The 21,503-nt window shown below is 34.5% G+C and overlaps 2 pseudogenes; both read right to left on the bottom strand.

The window, feature by feature from the left end:
* Positions 1-4,579: 4,579 nt before the first annotated feature.
* LOC114397292 overlaps positions 4,580-21,503 on the bottom strand; it is a 58,516-nt pseudogene continuing 41,592 nt past the window's right edge.
* On the bottom strand, positions 13,332-16,236 carry LOC114397654 (annotated as a pseudogene).

Genomic DNA, 21,503 nt, shown 5'->3' with positions numbered 1-21,503 from the left:
TAAATTTTCTTCATTTTTTACTTTCCTTTTATTTGATAATTTTTTATACATTCTTTTGGCTTTTACAAAATCACAAGTTTTTCCATTATTGTTGTTTGCTCTTCCTTTATGCTATGAGTTTCTCTTATTATGCTTATAATATTTTTCATCTTGCATTTTTTATTCCTATGATTTTTCATTTTCTAAACATCTAATTATAATTATTGGCTTCATAATTGCATCCCAAATGTACCTTATTTTTTTGTTAATGATACATCTATACTTAGCTAACTTTTCTCAACATTTATCATGTGTAGTTTCATTTAATCAAGTATTTTCCAAGAACCTTTCATGTGTGATTCAAATATCTATTTTTTAAATATTTCAAATAATATGCTTTGACTATAACAAAATTTTCTTTTCACTTAATATAAATGAAAATTTAATACTTTCTTCTCCTTTTTTCTACTTGTCTTTGAATGTTAATGTGTTGGTTGCACTTGTTGAGTATTATCACTTTTATGCTCAACACAATTATATATTTATTTTTGTTCATGAGAAAATATTAGTTATATATTAAATTTCTTATAAATGTCATGCATGTAAAATTTTAAATATTTTTTTTCTAAGTCATGATTTTTCTTTTATATTGGCCCCCCTTATATAAAATTCTTGGCTTTGCCCCTGATCCCAAGTATCTTTTAATGAAAATAAATTTATGTTGTATAAGCATACAACATAAACCTATTTTTGTTGTGTAAGAGGAAGTGCGAAAAGTATACAACAAAAATAAATTTCCATTGTATACTCTATATAACAGGAATATATCTTCGTTGTGCATGTTTTGCTCTTTTTTTACACAAGGAAAATATGTTTTTGTTTTGTTATTTTTAAAAAAATTATAATTAATTATAGATATAAGTTACTTTTTTTACGATTGTTTTAATTATTCTTGAATTAATTATGATATAAATTATCTTAATGACACACATGATCTTTTTAATAGTAATAAAATTAATTGTGATATAAAATATTTTTTTTACTTAACTTAGAAATAATGATGACACAAGTTACCCATTTTAATTGTAATCAAATTTGTCATGATACAAATTTATATCATAATAAATTTGATTAGTATTAATAAAAGTAATTCATATAATAATTAATTTGATTACCTTTATAAATGATAACTTTTATGTAATTAATTCAATTTTAATTAAAAAAATATAATCTATATTAGGGGTGTGTAGATTTTCTTGCTCCATAGAAATCAAACAAATCAAGACACATTTGGTAAATCGATTATTGGGAAAGAATAGACAATTTAAAACAGATGAAGCACGTTGGGTTTGAGATCAAAAGTTTTACTCATTGATACCCAATTCCGATCGAGTATATCTTCTCGTATACCTTCTCATATTTGCTCTGGGTCTCATTTTACTCTAGTAGCATCGACATGTAGGGGTGTTTGCCAGTCGGTTCGGATCCGTTTTGATCAAATTTAGAACCCAACCCAATCAAATTTGGTCGGTACAGTTTGGTTCGATTTTCACGTTTTTTTTAATCCAACCTATTCATGAATAGTTTGGTTTGGTTCCCACCAACAAATTACCCATTTAAATCTGGTCTTTTTTTTCTCTTAGAACTACTATTTTATATCATGATTCTTTCAAATATCCAATACAATTAATACAATATTATCAAATGTCTAAAAGTAGTAAAATTGACTCGTTTAGCACCATCAACCTAATGCAAATTAAAATAAAATATTCTTGAACTAGATTTACTATATAATAGTCTCAAACACAATTGCTTCTTACAAACTAATTTCTTGCAACCAAATTTGCTACAACCACATTTATTGTAACCAGATTTGTTGAAACAAATGAATAAAATATGATCCATTAATATTATAAACATGGTAGAAAAAATAAATATGAAAAAATATGGAGCAAATAACAATGTACCTGAAAGTAATACTTTAAGAAGTTCCAACAGACACTAGTAGTCTCAACACTTGGAGTCCTAGTACTCCCAGTATTTAAAATCAAACCAAACAACTCTATAAATTTAAGCACAACCTTATTAGCACAAAAATTAATTGATATTTTATACAAATATAAAAATGAAATAAGAGATTACACACCTAATTCAATCTTGTCCGCTTCATTTATTTCAACTTGCAAGTCATTAACACTTTGCTTAGTAGATCTAAGCCAATTTTGGACACAAATGAGAGCTTCAATAGTAGTAGGTCTCAAGGAACTACTAAATGGATGTAGAACTCTACCCTAAGCCAATGTTGATTTTAATGCTTCTCCAGAAGTTTGTTATACACTTGCATTTAAAGTCAAGGTTCAACCAAAGTTTAGGAATCCTGTTGTTTTAAAATACTCATTTGACTCAGATTTGATAAACACCACAATAGACTTACTACCCGATACTGAGGTACTATTTTGTGTAAATTCAAGCTATAATTTATAAGATGTTTAATCGATATTTTAATACTTATTGCCATACATAAATGTTATAGTTATATTCATTTAATCTTTTTTGTTCCCGACCTATATTTCTGTGTATGATGTAGGCACCTTGCAAGGTTCATTCGTTTCTATCCCAGAAAGTTTTTTAGTTTCAGCTCCATACTCTCCTAGGTGCAGATGGTTGTCCGGTCTATGGTAGAAGGGAGAATGGTAAAACAATTCCAAAAAATGGGGTTATAATTAATAACAGAAATATTGTGCCTTACAATCCAAAATTACTAAGAAAATACCAAGCACGTATCAATGTTGAATGTTGTAACCAAAACACTTCTATTGAATATTTATTCAAGTATATAAACAAAGGATAGGATAGAGTAACTACTGTTTGTCCATGTTTATACGGTAGAAGGGAGAATGGTAAAACAATTCCAAAAAATGGGGTTATAATTGATAACAGAAATATCGTGGCTTACAATCCAAAATTATTGAGAAAATACAAAGCACATATCAATGTTGAATGGTTTAACCAAAACACTTCTATTAAATATTTATTCAAGTATATAAACAAATGATATGATAGAGTAAATGCTGTTATAGTTCATGATGAAAACTTGCATCCCATCGTGATGAAGGTATGCTTAATTTGTAACATAATCTTTATGCTACTTGAAGAATCTTTGACTTTCCCAATTCATGGGAGAAAACCTACTCTTGGAAGACTACATTACATTTCCACCTCCCACGACAACATCATGCTGTTTTTTTACCATGATAAGTTATGGATACAATAATTTAAGTAGTATAAGAAATTTTATACGAAATTTTTTTATTTCTTATCAAAGATTTTGTATTATTAATCAATTAGTAACTACCTTCTTTTAAGGAATGAACTACCTTCTTCGTAACTAGAATTGGTATTTTAATCAACTGCTAGATTAAATTTTGAAGTATGTATAATTATACAATAGGTATTATTCTGATAGGATATTTTACTTTGAAACACAATAGTACACCAGAACAACCGTTTAAACTTTAAAGTTTAAACTTCAATGACAAACATTGCACTTCCATGAATGGATCAAATATTTGTTGGTAAGGCTCACAATTGGCATGCATGGAAAAAAGTGCATGAACTCTCTTAAATGTTGTGAGAAGATAACTCATGACAGTTATGTGATATTACTATTATTCTTTTCAGATCTCTCATTTTTTATTTTATTTATTAAAGTTTTGGTATCATTAATCAATCATAATTTTTCCCAGTATAACTTATAAAACAATAGTTATAAAAAATAATTAATTTATTATGATAATTTTGTGATTAAATAACAATATAATTTGTGCACATCTTATTCATTAATTAAATTATAGTTGAATAAGGTAAAATTATCAAAGATTATAAGCTATTTTCATTTATTTCTTAAATAAATAAATTATCGGTCCAATTATATGCTTCAACTATCCTATATTGTTGACAAGTTGCTCAAATAAGGACAAAATGAGAATTTGAGAAGAGAAATAAAATAACACAAAAAACGCATTTTTATTCATAAAAAATAGTTTTAAAAAATACAAATAACTTTTTATACTAAACAAAAAAAAATAATGGAGCAACCCGTGTGTATACACGGGTAAATGACCAGTTTATTTAGATTTGGCAAGCAATGAATAACCAATTGATTCCATAGATGCATGTAGAGCCCTTTAGATGGGTAAGAATCATGGACCAACCCGATTCACCACAGTTAGTAAAATTCGGCTTATCTTAGTTATGTAGAAAAAAATGACCCAAACCACTTGGTATCCAATCCACCTGATTTAGGAGTGTTGCTAGGTGCACCCATCATTATTGTTGGTGCACCCAGCAAACCTATTAAATGCCAAAATTGCCCCTGCTTGTTTTTCTTCTTACGGATCAACGTACGAATCACCTTGATCCATAAGAAGAAAAACAATAATTTATTAATTAGTTTGTTATATATAGAAATCTATTTTTTTAGTTGAGATTCTTGTAATTGAAAACGATTATGCAATACATGAATTCAAACAGTACATTAACTTCAACATAGTCGAAGGAAATTAAATTTCCATCAAATACTACAACTAACTAACTCATGCTAATTTTGCGACAAGGACAACTCGTCTTCCATTTGCGGTACAGGTTTACTGAAAACAGCTAAAATTTCTATTGGCCCAATCTTTTTCCAGTAGTTAGACTCAATGAGCACCTTCATCACGTCCTCGTTGGTTTTGAGTTCAATTATTTCAAATTTTATAACTTTTTCTGAATACTCATGGTGACTTGGTTTCCGAAAAAACAATTGCCTTACCATTTGTGTTTCATCAACACCATAAGGGGGAATCCCACGAGGCGCAACTTGTTTGATCAAATACTTCAGTTCATCCATGGTACATCCGGTGGGAATGTCAAAGTTTTTGGGACTTTTTCCTGTGAACAAGTAACCAACAAACTCATTTTGGCGTGACATGTTCCACCTCCCATTGTAATATAGCAGGGCATCATGAGTAGGGGTCATAGTAGTTTCAAGTAAGTTTAAAATACCATCTGGGGTTCTAGCAATGCTACATAATAACTCAATCGGACCAACAAACGAAAATTCATGATTACACATTAACATTGTGTTAACATCAACATCATCTTTTAGTTGCATACATTGAAACCGAAATTGATTACCTGCATACGTGAAAGGCTACCGGTAGTAAATTTCATCCAAAAATTGCTTGTCGGTTATCTTAAGGATATTGTGTATTCTAGTTTTTAACGTTTGAAAATCACACCCGTTAGGTACTCGAATGGGAATTGGAGTGGAAGCTTGGAAGGAAACACCACTGTCGTTGTGAACAATGGATCCATTTGGAAAAATAAAACCTAATGTGGAGTTCACAACTGTTTGACTGCTTGTCTCTCCCAAGAATGCCATAGTTTTTTTGTAAGACTTGGGTTGATACTGAAACTTGTGCTTTCTTACAAGGTTAGGTTGTGCCATATATATAGATGAGTTTTAATATCAGTGCTGCATTTTTTAAAGATTGAAAATACGCATGCACATGCTTTCTGTATGTGTTGTCAACTACACGAATGACAAGACATGCTTTAGCTTGCATCAGATCTGCATGTGTAGTCATGCTGTGCATGGTCCTTTCACGTGCTTTATGTTAAAGCAGACAACAATTTATCATACATGGTTTTCCACAATTTGTAGTCAAGTCAGACAACGATATATCATACATGCTTTTTTAGAATTAAGTAATAATTTTGTTGTGGACGTAACAAATAAATTACATGTTCAAAACGATCAGGCATTTATAAATTACATGTTCAATCATCATTTATGTCAACATAGTCTCTCTTGAACATCATGAAGCTCTTGTAATGTTGCATTCTGCTAATATATGGATTTGGCCATGACTTCGCCTGTGGATGACAATTGCTAGACCATAACAATGATACAGGCGGTAAGGGACAACGTTCTTTTAAATAAACCTGTTGTGTATGCGAAAAAAATGTTAACGCAATCCTACAAAACTCATTGCATAATCATAAAAAAAAACACTTCATATCTACAATGTACCTCAACAAAATGATTGTCATACACATGACCGATACAAATTATACGATGCAATGAAGAATTTGTCGGCGGTTGACTTCTAAGGGGAAAGAATGTCATGCTTTGTTGTTTAGACATGGATACAACGATTACGTTATACCTTGATGCAATGACATGTCCCATGTCCGTTATATCCATCCACTTATCCGTTGTCACCTGAATAAAACAAATATACACGTCAAACTTAATTTCAAACTAAAGTCTTTAAAATCAAATTCATAAATTACATAGCTTGGTTAACCCATCAACAAGTAGTGACATCCTTAATTCCTCAAATCTCTCCGTGCCACCAAAGAGCTTGATATATTCTTCTAAGAAATTGGCAAGTTCTATAAGCAGATGGTTGCGAACCACCGACCAAGAGTCTTGACCCATACCTAATAAACCGGCAACCGACCGATATCCACAGTTACCATCACCTTTGACATCAACAATCTTATCAATGAAGTCGTGCATAAATGACTGAAACTGGTCCAACATGGGCATCATCGTTCTTCGATTCGGTTGCTCAGAGGATGATGCAGTATGTCTCACCGACGAATTGCTATTTTGTTGTGATTCAAAGGCATCTACATACTCCCAGTAAGATGGATCGCGCTTTGTTGACCTTGGGTTCCTACTCGTAGCTTTCTTCGGTGCCCCCTTTGTGTTAACCTTTGTTGGAGGAGGACACATCGAATTCTGATCAGGGTGTGCAATTTCCCAAAGTTTACTTCTTAGAGTAAACTTGCCACAAACATCAAGTTCTTCGAATTTTTGGTATATTGTTTCCATTACGTCCTTGATGCCCACCTTGGGCTCAAATAACCCTTGGTCTGAAAAAATGAGTCTCCTCCAGAACATATGGATTGAATCAAGTGGGATGCAACCACCAACATATTTGGATAGCTCACAAGCACAAGGAAGACCAAGCGTGGTTCTCACCACTCAACCACAACTTGAGGGATTCTTGCCAGCATAGTGAACACACTCTAATTCAGCAACAATCTGATTTAAAGCATACCTTGAAACCATTCCAAGCAGCCTCCTGTATAAGGTTTTTTGGAACACATGTCCAACGACATGTGTACTTGTTTCAAATGATGCTTTAATCTGTGTGTGCTGCAACATAATCATGTTGTTCACGGCATCTCACACACTGCATAAGTCTCCAATGCTATTTTGTAACAGTCTTTTTAAAGACGAGTGAGCAGATTCAACCCTACATTTCAAATACACAAATAAAAATAAACATATACAATAATACAATTCCATAAATTTTTCAACGTTAATAGAAATAGTTGAACAGTTTCATACCTGTTTGTTGTTGTGTTTCCTAAGTGCATCACCTTATTAGTCCAGGCGGAAACAAATTTTTCCTTGTGTGGTATTATCCATGTTTCCTTGACATAGTCAACAAATATTGGCCAAGGTGTGCAAGCTACTTTGAAATTCTTCAGGCATTCATCAAACTGTTGTTCTGAAGGACAATCAGTCAGAGATCCCCAGCAGTCCATGACATAATCCCAAGCATTTTTTTGCGTAATTAGTGATTTACATTTAGCCTTCACATTCTTGTTTATGTGAAAGATGCACAACAAATTTATGCATTCAGGGAATACATCTTTCACTGCATTCATCAATGCTTGGTCTCTGTCAGTGACAATAACTCCAGGGAGGGCATCACGCTTTAAAAAAAGGCCTCAGAAGCGTTGTAAAGCCCATACCAAATTATTAACGCGTTCACCCTCCACATATGCAAAACCGGTAGAGAATGTAATCCCAGTTGGTGTAACCCCAACAAAATCGAGCAATGGGAGTCTATACCGGTTTGTTTTGTAGGTGTTGTCTATCAAAAACACCAAATTGCATGCGTTGACTAACTTCACTGAATCAGGGTGACACCAAAAGATATCACGAACCACGTCTTCATCCTTTATTCTGTGCCAATAAATATATTGATCACGTTCAAGAAGCTTCATCAGATGTTGCATTTCAAGATCGCTTCCTCATATGGAAGAACGAAATACACTTCTTGCATTGTATATTTGTTTAATAGTCGTACAGCTATTGACATTGTGTTCCTTCAGAGTTAGCAGAATGTTTCTTGTCTTCACCATGGACTTCGTCATATCAACAATAAGTGTTTGTTCAGCTTTAGTCAATCACCCCGCATATGGATGTCCAACTAATGACTTGTTCAATTCATGATTATGCACTCCACAAATCAACTTCACCATCTAGCCTTCTCCTCCAACCACTGGCTTGCAACGAAGCTTGAAGGGACACCCACATTTCCTAATCCTAGTGTCTCTTCTGATAAATTCTTTTTTCCTACACTTATACTCGCCACTCCTTTCACAGCCAATTAACACAAACGTACTCCTTCCTCTACTACCTGTGTTTGTGTCCGACCTTAAAATCACCGCCACAAATCTGTTTTCATGAGCCACGGATCGAGCCCACCACAAAACATCCTCTCAGCACTCAAACACCTACAAAATCCACATAATTTAATTTTTCTACCACTATTCATTTTATTAAATATGTGACAAACATTAACATTATAACCTGAGAAGTCTTGAATGCATTCAAACAATCAACATGTGGTTCATTCACACCGCATGATTCTGCATTTTCATAATCCATATCCTCTCGTTCAGACATTATTTCATACATCCACTCATCTTCATCCATCTAACCAAATCAAACAAAAAATGGTCATACAAAAAAAATTAGTAATTTAAAAGAAAAAAGGAAAATAAATGGAAAAACAGATGCAAAAATGCAAAAACAGATGCAAAAACAGTAAATACCAAAAATAATACACTTACGGATCAACTTGATCCGTACAGATCAACTTGATCCGGAAGAGTATTAACAAGCTTCCGAATCAAGTTGATCCGTAAAAAGCTTACGGATCAACTTGATCCGGAAGTCATCTGTACGTCAACGACGAACAAACACCATCTGCGTACCTCGTTTGCCACCACCGACCACCGCAAAGCTTGACGTCGGAAACTTCACCTTCACCGCTGCGCTCAACGTTGCTACCCCCACGAACCAGAGGCAATGTCGCACGAAAAAGAGAAAAAGAGAAGCAAAGCTTTTTGAAAATGGAGGTAAGAAGCTTTTCCAGAAAAAAAAATGGCATTTTTAAGGAAGAAAGGTGGTAGGGGCAATTTTGGCATTTAATAGGTTTGTTGGGTGCACCAGCAAAAATGCTGGGTGCACCTAGCAACACTCCTGATTTAGACTTGTGGTAGACCAAGTTGTCCCACAAGTTAGAGTTTTAATTAAATGTTTAGTAAAAATCATAAGATAAAATATATTTTTGGTTTGTCTAAAATGGAGTCGTTTGATTATAGTTATTCTAAAAAAAAATTGTTTGATTTTGATCCTTGGAAATTTGAAATGCATCATTCTTGGTCATTGAATGGGCTTAGATAGCATTTTATTAAGAGAAAAAAATGATTTAAACAATTCTTGGAGGACCAAAAGTAATATATTTCAAAGTAATTTATTAACAAAATTTATTCCCATCTTAAAAAATATTACATTATTGAAATCGAATCAATATTTTTTCTGAACATATCAGCTTGGTATAAATAAATTTGATCTTAAACATATTATATGTTGATGATTTTAGATGCAGACCACTAAATAATTTTCTCATTAAATTCAAAAGTTTAATAAAAAAACAAATGCTCTAACTTTACTATCAGACCTTAGTCCTCAGCTATATGCTAAGTGAATATATATACAAACATAAATTATATTCTTTTTCTTAATTGTTTGATTCGTTAGGGGAAAGAAATCTTAATATAACATATATGTTTGTGATTACGAATATAAAGTTATTTGAATATATTTTAATATTCATAATGATTTTCAGACATATATTTTAAATATCTATATACAATATATCTGTAAAATTAATAAATATATTAAAATTATAATAATATAAAATTAATACCGTGCATGTCACGGCTTATTACACTGTTAATAAAAAAATTCAAAGATTTGCTAGAAACCAGAGATTGCAATATTTTACCGTTTCATTCTTACACAAATTGGTATAATTGTTCCACTTGTATCCTATTCAATATTGACTACAAAGATGACTACAAACGAGGTACACCGTACGAGGAATTGTTGTTTCATTTATTAACAACAAATTAAGATAACATGGGGCAATGAGGGAGAAGGTAATTAACAATTGTTTTTCCTTTTTGAATGATTTGGGAGAAATACACATAAGACTGAACAAAGGCACAGGGATATGCTTAAGAACAAGAGAAAATCACAAGCAATGATATACCAAGCAAGATTCGGTTGGAGGAAACACGAATTGTGGAGAAATAAACGTTAGAATTTAATTCAGCAGCCAAATGATATATAATTAACAACAAAACTAAGTTGTGAGACCCCATCAGCACATATAATTTGTCCAGTGATGTATGATGCAGCTGGAAGGCAAAGGAAAGTAACTAATGTTGATATCTGATGCAATCCTATCCCCCAGTATTGGATAGAAGATTTCAAAAGGATTGGGCTAAAACTGCTAAAGAAGACCCTAGGATTCTCATGAACCTCAGGGTAAATTTTTAAACTCATGGGCTAAGGTTGGGTCCACTTTTTTTGTAAATATTAGAATAAGTTTTTCCTTCTTTTGGACCTTGTATTTTGGCCATTATAGTAGTATATATAGGGTTTTTGTCTTGTATTTCTTGACATTTTGAGTAGTCTTTGTAGTATTATAGAGGGTGTGTGTAGCTAAGCTCTAGCTATTATAACAAGTGTTACAGATGCTTTTATTTATATCCTAGATAGTTTCCTTGAGACACTTCCTTGACAAATTTCCTTGAGAAGCTTCCTTGAAAAACTAGAGCTTAGCTACACATACCCTTCTAATAACTAAGCTCACATGTTTGAGAAGTGAGAAGCTTTCTTGAGAATCTTTCTTGAGAAGATTCTTAGAAAAACTAGAGCTTGGCTACACACAGCCCTCTAATAGCTAAGCTCACCTCCTTGAGATGAAGCTTAGCTACACACACCCCTCTAATAACTAAGCTCACCTCCTTAAGAAGCCTTGAGAAACTTCCTTGAGAAGCTTCCTAGAGAAGCTAGAGATTGGTTACACACACCCCTCTAATAGCCAAGCTCACCTTCTTGAGATGAGAAGCTAGAGCTTAGCTACACACACCTCTTATAATAGCTAAGCTCACCCCATGCCAAAATACATGAAAATACAAAAAAGTCCCTACTACAAAGACTACTCAAAATGCTCTGAAATACAAGGCAAAAACCGTATACTACTAGAATGGCCAAAATACAAGGCCCAAAAGAAGGAAAAACCTATTCTAATATTTACAAAAAAGAGTAGACCCAACTTGGCCCATGGGCTAAAAAATCTACCCTAAGGTTCATGAGAACCCTAAGGCCTTCTTTAGCAGCTCTAGCCCAATCCTCTTGGAGTCTTCTATCCAATACCCTTGGGGTGTAGGATTGCATCAATATCTCTTTAGGTTCTCCTATGTGACCAACAAGTAATTGAGATGTTGTTGCATTCACAGTGTTGCTCACTTCTAAAGAATTCTGTAAGAGTGCATCATTATGAATATTATAAGCAGATAAATATAACTAAATAATTCATTTTTGGGTAAGCATATAAAAAAATAATGATTTTTGTTAAATTGTAAAATGCATCTTTAAAGGTCATATTTTCATCATTTTCTTCGTGACAGTGAATTCCAGTACACTACTAAAAAATGTGTTATTTACGTTGTTGATTCTAAGACAATGTCTTAGAATGATTGGCAGTGACATTTTTGTAATAAATAGGAACACAACGATGACGTTTGTATATAACTGTCTTTGAATAGTGCGTAAATGTCTAAGCGATGGCATACTTGTAAATTTCTGCTTTTGTACAATGACGGTTTTTTCCCAAAACTCGTCTTTATTTGGTTATTGATTTTAGCATACATTCATTCAATCGCAACATCCTTCACTAACCTGAGAACGACGCCTCTGCGTTGTAGTCATCTCCCATGAATCTTATCATCGTCCCGTCCGTCAACCCTAGGCCACTCTGTCGTCTCCCGTGCCGGTCCACCATCGTGACATCCTTATTGAAGCTCAGCCCCAATTTAGAGTTCAAAATTAAAGCAAATTGCAGGTTGGATTAATTATTTTATTAATTCATGCATTACTCATGCTTTGTGGTTTTTCATGTTACGTAGCCTTCATAGTTTATATCAACATCATCAAGTTGTCGAGACTAAAAATAAATGAATCATGTATATTGACATGCATAAGGAAATTATTTTAGTCACTTAGTGGCCATAGAAGCTTTTAGACTATATTCTAACTGGTTTATCTTGCAGCAATGTATATCCTATCTTGTACCAGTTTGTGATTTAAGTTTGTTTAATGTAATCACCATAGGAAGCCATGAATAAGAGCTTGAAGGTAGGAGAAGATGAGTGGAGGAAGAGGGAGAGAAGGAGCACGAAATTTTGTGCCTCAAATGAGGTCTGAAATTTGAAGTGTAATTCTCAAATGATCAAAGTTGAAAAAATGCACACACATGACATCTATTTATAGTCTAAGTGTCACACATAATAGGAGGGAAATTTGAATTTCTATTCAAATTTCACTTGAATTTGAAATTGAATTTGTGGAGTCAAACTTTGGAGCCAAAATTTTACTAATTATGATTAGTGAATTTTAGCTATGGTTCAACCCACTCATCCAAGATCAAGTCCAAGATTCTCCACTAAGTGTGCTTAGGTGTCATGAGGCATGTAAAGCATGAAGGACATGCACAAAGTGTGACTATATAATGTGGCAATGGGGTGTAGCAAGCAAATGCTCACCTCCCCCTCTAAAATATAATTGGATTGGGCTTCTCCCAATTCAATTAAATTTATTTCCCAACACACACATCAAATATTCATGTAATGCATGTGAAATTACAAAACTACCCTTAAGACAAAAACTAGTCTAGATGCCCTAAAATACAAGGGCTGAAAAATCCTACATTTTTAGGGTACCCTACCTACATTATGGAGACCTAAATAAAAGGCCCAATAATAATGAAACCTTAATCTAATATGTACAAAGATAAATGGGCTCATACTTAGCCCATGGGCCCAAAATCTACCTAAGGCTCATGAGAACCCTATGGCCTTCTCTTGCATCTCTGGCCCAATCTTCTTAGAGTCTTCTATCCAATGCCCTTGGGGGTAGGATTGCATCAGGTAACAAGGTAAGAAACTACACTGGGATGGTCAGAGAGTTGTTTGCATAAGCTTTTATTTCAACCAGATTGGTGTTGAAGTAATTAATGGATATCGCAAATCAATGGCTTCCTTTGAAATTTTAGAATCACTCCTTAAGCCAGTGATTAATGTGATTCCAACCTTGAGAATCAACCACTTTTTCCTATAAGAGATCATAAGAAAACCTTAAGTTAAAGAGCAGATGTGACTATAACCAATGGCTATTAGTCAATGCAGAAAGGAATGAATATGGATTAACTCTGCACCGTGTACACTTTTAAAACTTTCTTATGGAAGTTATAGATCAATACATGAATAGTGTTTTATTGTAATTTTGGTAAAAGTATTTATATGCCTTCTGTGTTAGGAAAATATAGGCCCCCAAGTTGTTTGTAAAAGTTTCAACTAATATTTTTCAAAAGCTACTTGCCTCTTGTGTTGTTTAAATACAATGCAATTACAAAAAATACAAATAGGTATAAACAAACATGTGTCATGGTTGAAACAAACAATTAATCCCCAATCAGATGTTTAATGTTCTTAGAATTCTTCAGTTACAATCAACACAAAACATAAAAGAGCTGAAGTTAGGTCTTCGAAATTTGTCATTTATGCAAGCTAGAAAAAAGCATTACCTATTGACTTCCCTTGATTTCAATTTAACAAAACCCAAATTAAAAACCTAGACATAACATTTGATCAGCATGAGTGCCAAGCATATATACAAGCTTAAGCAACATATGAAATGGGTTTAAAGATTACATAGTTTACTTTAAAAAGAAATTGCAAAAAAAAAAAAAAAAAACCAAACAAAATGCTATGGAAAAATTTATAGCATCTTTCCAATTCTGTAGTGAATACCTGGGAAATGATCGGATTCAATAAACATGTTTCCTTTAGCATCAACTATTTTAATTCCAAGAGAGCATTGTAGGTAGCATAGTATATAGGAGTTTGTCGATGCTTTCCTAATACATAGGCAAAACCAAAGACATCCATAAGAATTACAAGTTAAGTGAGAACTAGCATGACTATGAGTTGATAAACAATAAAAAATATTAGCATCCTGCTAACTTAACTTTCCTTCTTTTCTTAATAATAAACTCTTTTTCATCAAAACAATTCATGAATCTAGATTTGTGCATACAGTTGTGAGAGCCGGCGTTCATACCTTCACACAAATTAAGAAACATCTAGCAAATAAAATAATTAACACTGAAAACTAGGTCCCGCATTCTTATCAAACTAAACATATCATGCATGCATGACATTCTTTTCCTCTCTTCCATGCACGACATGGTCTAAATGTATAGTAATTTTGGGTTGAAGTTATTCATATTACATATTCTACTTCATCTCATAAGAATGGAATGGAACATTTCTATCAAATTTCCTATCCAATTTAAGCCTTATCAGTCTATCCCTGTGTTGTACTCAAACCGTCCCCAACCCTGAACTCCTTTTAAAGTCTTATGCCAAAGAAGATATAACAAATACCATATTCAAGGAAATACACCCACACATTTTAAACCACAAACTATAAGAATCGTAGGGGCAGTGGGTGATATAATTGAAGCAAGGAAAAACATGTGAACAAAGTTAGGAGAATGGTTTCTACACCTCATTGCAGCACATTTATTGTCGAACCTTGTTTCTTGCATGCCCCTCTGCAGCATCCTTCAAAGTGATTAAGATCTTCATCTTCACATCTCTGCAATTAAATTCCCCGAGGATAGAGATAATAATGTAGGTAAGGTCTCCTATAGAAATCCAATCCTTGTTAATGGAATTATCTCTTACTAGATCGTGAATTTAGTTCATCGATTCTCACACCAGTAAGTCTGAATTGGATAATAGGCTTTCTCTGATAGACCTTACTCGAAACCAGTAATTTACTTCTCTCCACTCTTCTATAGACTCTCATAATCGAACATTTTATGTCAAGCCAGTTTCTTCAACAACCTCTTTTGTTTTTGGGTTAGCCCCGTTTCCATCGTCAAACCAAGCTTCAATGGCGGATCTCTCACATGTAGTATTGCTGCAAAGTTTGGTAGCATCTACCATAATAGCTCCAGTTATGGGACAAATGAAAAAAATTAAGTGGTTGTATATATGTTTCCCTTTAATCCTATCTGTGTATCACCTGAGCCCTTTTAAAGTATTGTTTTTTTACTTCATAATCCCATAGAACATCAGCTTGAGATAGTAGCTCAATGATCTACTCTAAAAAAATTAACTTGGCTCTTTCTTTCCTGGTGGTTGCTTCTTCCTTTTCCTGTTTATTGCTGGTTGGTACTTTGCTTATCTATGAAGGCTCGATCGGTACCCCAACTACCCTTACTAATTCCTTAAGCATGTCATTTACAAAAGCTTGATCCAGTTTTTTCTCCCAAATTCCATGGTTCAACTTGTAAATAATAACAAGCTGAAATTGTGAACACACAACCTCTATCATTTTCATTTCATTCGGTAACCTGCTAACCTCATCAGAAATTATTCATAGGACTTCAGTTTTGTGACATATAGCACAGGTAGAGACCTTCAAATGTCCCTTGTGACCTATTGAACTTCCTTAACGGTGTATTTGCACCTCATCAGTAGGTAGAAACGACCACGGTTGATGAACTTTTAAACCAAATTATTTGCCTTTTTACATCTGATTGTATAGACTCCAGAGTAACCCTTTCAACTTTAGACTCATTCAAGTCCTAAAGTTGCAATTCCTTTAGGACTTGTGTAATATGAAGCAGCTATTTTGAAAGGACCTTAAAGCTTTGTTTATGAATAACAACATTGATTGTTGTATTAGATATTTTCACAACCTGGCTGCTTACAACAGTCAATATTGTGCATAATGGGTATGAGTTCCAATCCAACCATTGTACAATATATGGACTAAAACTCTGAAATTTCTTATTTAACTGCTGTTATTTTGTATACTTGGAAACCAATGCCAAATGCTGTCAAAATTTCATCAAATTTACCATAACGTACTTAACTTGTACGCATGAATGAAGTGAAAAAGAGAGTTCTTGAATGGGATAGGACCTCACCTTTTTATGGAAAAAGAGGGATTTTCATGCATACACCTTAACGTAGCCGGTATCACAGACCACAAAACATGAATCAAAGTTGGATTAAAGCACCACGCATAAGTGACGACAATCAGAAGGGGGTTGAAAGTTTCTTGCATTTTGCGCAAGAAAATGGAGCAGAATTACGTGGAAATTTTTTTTGTCCATGTGTTAACTGTGTCAATGGGAGATGTGAGTCATTGGAGGACATTAAATTAGATCTTATATGTGACGGCTTCAGTTCGACTTACACAAATTAAATATGGCATGGTAAATTGCCACAGATGTCAACAGCCCCCAACATTGACCCGGTTAATGTACAAATAGCATATTGTATGAAAGACATGATATCCAACTGATTCTCCACAATAGAAGACAATTGATCTGTTGCATCCGGAATTTGGAGAGGATCCAAGAAACCTAAGGCTTGGTCTTGCTTCAAACGGAATGAATCCTTTTGGTAACTTGAACACCGGCCATAGTTCATGGCCTGTTTTGCTAATGATTTACAACCTTCCTACTTGGTTATGCATGAAGCAAAAATACATTATGTTGTCTATGATAATAGCGGGTCCAAGACAGTCAGGAAATGATATTGATGTCTACTTGACTCCCTTGATTGAAGACTTGAGAAAATTGTGGGTAGACGGGGTTGATGTGTATGATGGGGGTGTTAAGAAAATTTTTAGGTTCCATGCAATGATATTTTGCATCATTAATGTCTTTCCAGCTTATGGGAATTTGAGTGAATATAGTGTGAAAGGACACCATGCATGTCCTATTTGTGAGAAAAAGACAAGTTACATCTAATTGAAACATGGAAAGAAGACAGTATATATAAGGCACCGAAGATTTTGAAACCTTATCACCCATATCGGCAATTGAAGAAAGCATTTAATGGAGAGAATGAGATTGAAAGTGTGCCTAAACCCTTAGCTGGACACGAAGTTTATGATCGGGTGAAAGACATTGCAACTATCTTTGGTAAGACACAGAAAAGGGATGCGTATGGGAATAACATTTGGAAGAAAAGGTCAATATTCTTTTATCTTCCTTACTGGTGCGATATACATGTACGACATTGTGTGGACGTTATGCATGTCGAGAAAAATGTGTGATAGTATGATTGGCACCCTTCTTAACATTAAGGGAAAGATAAAGGATGGTTTGAAATGTCATCAGGATTTGGTTGGCATGGGTATACGAGACCAGTTTCACGAGGTGATCGAATGCATTTTCCGCCAGCATGTCACACAATGTCAACGACAGAGAATAAAAGTTTTTGTCATTGTCTAAAAAATCTGAAAGTCCCATAAGGATACTCTTCAAATATCAAGAGCCTTGTGTCAGTTAAGGATTTGAAATTGGTTAGCTTAAAATCTCATGATTGTCACGTGTTAATGCAACAACTCTTGCTAGTGACCGTTCGTGGTGTCTTGTCTGAAAAAGTTAGGCTTTCCATAACTCACTTGTGTTTTTTCTTTAATGCTATCTGTGGCAAAGTTATTGACCCTCAACAGTTGGATAATTTGGAGAATGAGGCTTCAATCATCTTTTTTGAATTAGAAATGTATTTTTCGCCGTCATTTTTTGACATCATGATTCACTTAATAGTTCATCTTGTGCGGGAGATTCGGTTCTGCGGGCCTGTGTTTTTACGTTGGATGTATCCGGTTGAGCGGTACATGAAGGTGTTGAAAGGATATACGAAGAGTCAATATCGACCAGAAGCAAACATTGTTGAAAGATATGTTGCTGAAGAAGCTATTGAATTTTGTTCAGAGTATATAAATACCACTACACCAGTTGGGGTTCCTTAAAGTCGTCATGACTCCACGATTCAAGGTAAGGGTACACAAGGATTCAATGTTGTAACCATGGATCACCAGTAGTTGTCACAAGTTCATCTATACGTATTGAACAACACAGTAGAGATCGTCTTGTACATAGATGCTCATAAAAAACATGTCACAGATACTCATCGAAAAATGAACAAGATGAGGTTGTTGCAAGAGCACAATAGAACTTTCATCAACTGGTTTAGACAAACAATCTTCACAGATGATAATGCTTCAAAGATATTAAGATTGTTAACTGTTGGTCCAAATCTGAATGTTCCAACTTGGAAGGGATATGATATCAATCACTATTCTTTCTACACAAAGTCACAAGATGGAAACAGTAGCGTGCAGAACAGTGGGGTCAGTGTTGACGGTTATTCTGATCACTTTTGTAGTGTTTCTGATAATAATCTGATTCAAGCATCCATGCCTTACTATGGAGTAATTGAACATATTTGGGAGCTTGATTATAGTGAATTCAGAGTGTCTATTTTCAAGTGTTTGTGGGTTAATGAAAATACTGGAGTACGTCAAGACAAAATGTGATTTACTTTGGTTGATCTTCAAAAGGTTGGTTACAACAACGACCTATTCATCATGGCAATGCAAGCTAGACAGGTGTTGTATGTCCAAGATCCATGCGACTCAAGATGGTCAGTGGTTCTACAAGGGAGAACAACTTGTATCGGTGATCATATTGATGGTTCAATAGTTGATGTCAGCGAGATGCCACCTTTCTATCAACAAATGCCTTTCTTAAATGGGGAAGATGAGAAGGATGATGTACATGCAAATCGTAATAATCATGATGAAGGTTTGTGGGAGAATATTCCTACGCAACTGGTTATGAACAAAGTAATGTCTATAACACATCTCATAATTGTAATACATTTATGTATTTCAATATTTTCAAGATAATGCTTATATGTTGTTTATGTAACTGATTATGTCCTAACTTAATTTGTTTGACTTGCACAGACTCATGGCAACACCCCCAAGGTCCCCTCCACATTCAGATATTCCTTCAGAGGCTACGTCTAGGAGGACTAGACAATCCATCCGGCTGAGAAGGTTGACTGTCTGAAGTTTGGATCAACCATGACCAACGGTCAACATCAATCCTACCACTGGGAAAGGATCAAGCCCCCATAAAGAAAAGTTCCACAGTTATCTGGGGATTGTAGCGTGAGAAAAAATTCCTATTCTCCACAACAATTGGAATGATGTACCAGAATCTTTAAAGAACTTAGTATGTGAGGACATTTTGATAAGTGTGACATTAACTTGACATTTGTATTCGATTTACTTTAATTAATTTTAAAATATTATCATTGACTAACTGTTACATAACAAATTTGATTTGGAGGGAAATTTTGACATCCCTGAAGGTGACAATGCCAAAAAGAAGGTGATGTCAACGGTCGCTACTAGATGGAGGCAATTTAAGTCCTCCCTGACAAAAAAGTATGTTTATGCTGACAATGACGGTGTCCAAAAAGATCATCCTTCTGTTAAGTATGGTATTGATGCAGGTACTTGGGCCGAATTTGCAAAAGCCGCCAAACCCCTAACTGACAGGTTTATTTAAGTAGTTTTGAATTTAAAATTTTATTTGTTATCATTTATTTTTTTTATTAATTTGTCAAAAATGTATTGTTTTTTTTGTAAGGGCATACGGAAAAGGCCCAGGAAATTCAAAAATACAATGACTGCCCGCACTTACTGTCTTGTGGGGGTTATGATCTCATTGAAAAAAAAATAATGGATGAGAAAAGAAAGATACGAGAATACCAAGCAGAATTTACTGAAAATTCATCACTGAGTGTCGACCCACCATCACCCGTTTCAAGACATGTGAAGTGAAAGATGACCTGCACAAATCGATATGGCCCAAGAAATATAAGACAAAATTATGAGTAACTACCTTCGTGTTTCACAGTCTGATTTAATTTATTGTACAATAAGAACCTTCGTTGGATTATAAACTCATGTTGTGTTGTTCATAGGACTCTTTAGAAGAACAAACGAAGCAGAGAAGCTTTGTTCCGCATGGTCATCATGACATATTGAACACTGCCATTGGCCGGCTAGAGCATCTAGGTCGTGTACGTGTGGCGGGGACAGGTGTGACAATCAGCTAGTATTTTGGACACGCATCTCGTGACTCCAAGACTTCCTTTGTATCAATCACGCAACAACAATTGGCTAAAATCATCGGTAACCTAAAGGAAGTGTGGCAGAAGGAAGTAGAAGAAGAAAACAAGAACCTACAAGAAGCATGGAGGAAGAAGGTAAAAGAGGAAAACAAACGCAGTGTGGAAATAATTAAGCAAGAGTTGAAACAGACAATAAAATTAGAGTTATCCCAAATTGCATCACAACAATCACCTCCACATGAGGCACCGGATATACAAGTATTAGCTGCACGTGTGAGCACCAAGCAGAGCTGTGTTGAAGCTGACACAAATCCATTAGGTAAAGAGCCTTCTGATGTGCACGTGGATACAATGGGTTTGTATGTAGTTGGTGACCAATGTACTCAACTAGTGGCATTGGGAAAAGTGTATGACAGTTCGTCCACCATACACAACGTCCCTTATGCGGATGATGTGGTTAGGGTGAGCTTTTTCAAAGTTTACCACGGTGACACTCAGCTCCCATTTTCGACATCTGAGCTTCAATTTGTGAGCCAGGCCGTTGGCACATTTGTGGGTTGGCCGACACATCTTGTGAAACTTGTGTCTACTGAGGTTTCTTATTTTCCCTCTGATCATTGCTCTTACACACATTGTTAAATGTCTACCTAACTGCTATTGATATTTTCATTAACCATGTAGGATTCACACAAGCATTTGCCTAAACCGGTTGCATCTAGTGAAATGGACAATGTCGTGGCTGCAGTTGATCCATTAGGAGAATTGGTGACAAACTTGTATGATGTTTACCAAAAGCCAATTTAGTTGCCATGGGATAGGGCGAAATTTGGGATACCTGATGTCAAAGATGGCTTTTTCATCACACACACAGACTGAGATAATTGTATGTGACAAATGTTTGAACATATCCGTACTACAGTTGTGGATGATGTAAGTAAAATTGGTATAGTAGGTGTTTAATTTATTAACTGATAATTAATGTTCATTACAATTTACCATTAACAATATTTATGTCAAATGTTTGAAATAGGTTTATAAATGATTAGAGTACAAGCTTAGGTTATGGATCGTTGTAT

This window comes from Glycine soja, chromosome 18, assembly GCF_004193775.1.
Source record: "Glycine soja cultivar W05 chromosome 18, ASM419377v2, whole genome shotgun sequence".
In the NCBI taxonomy this organism is placed as follows: domain Eukaryota; kingdom Viridiplantae; phylum Streptophyta; class Magnoliopsida; order Fabales; family Fabaceae; genus Glycine; species Glycine soja.
This window is presented reverse-complemented; position numbering and strand designations above follow the sequence as displayed.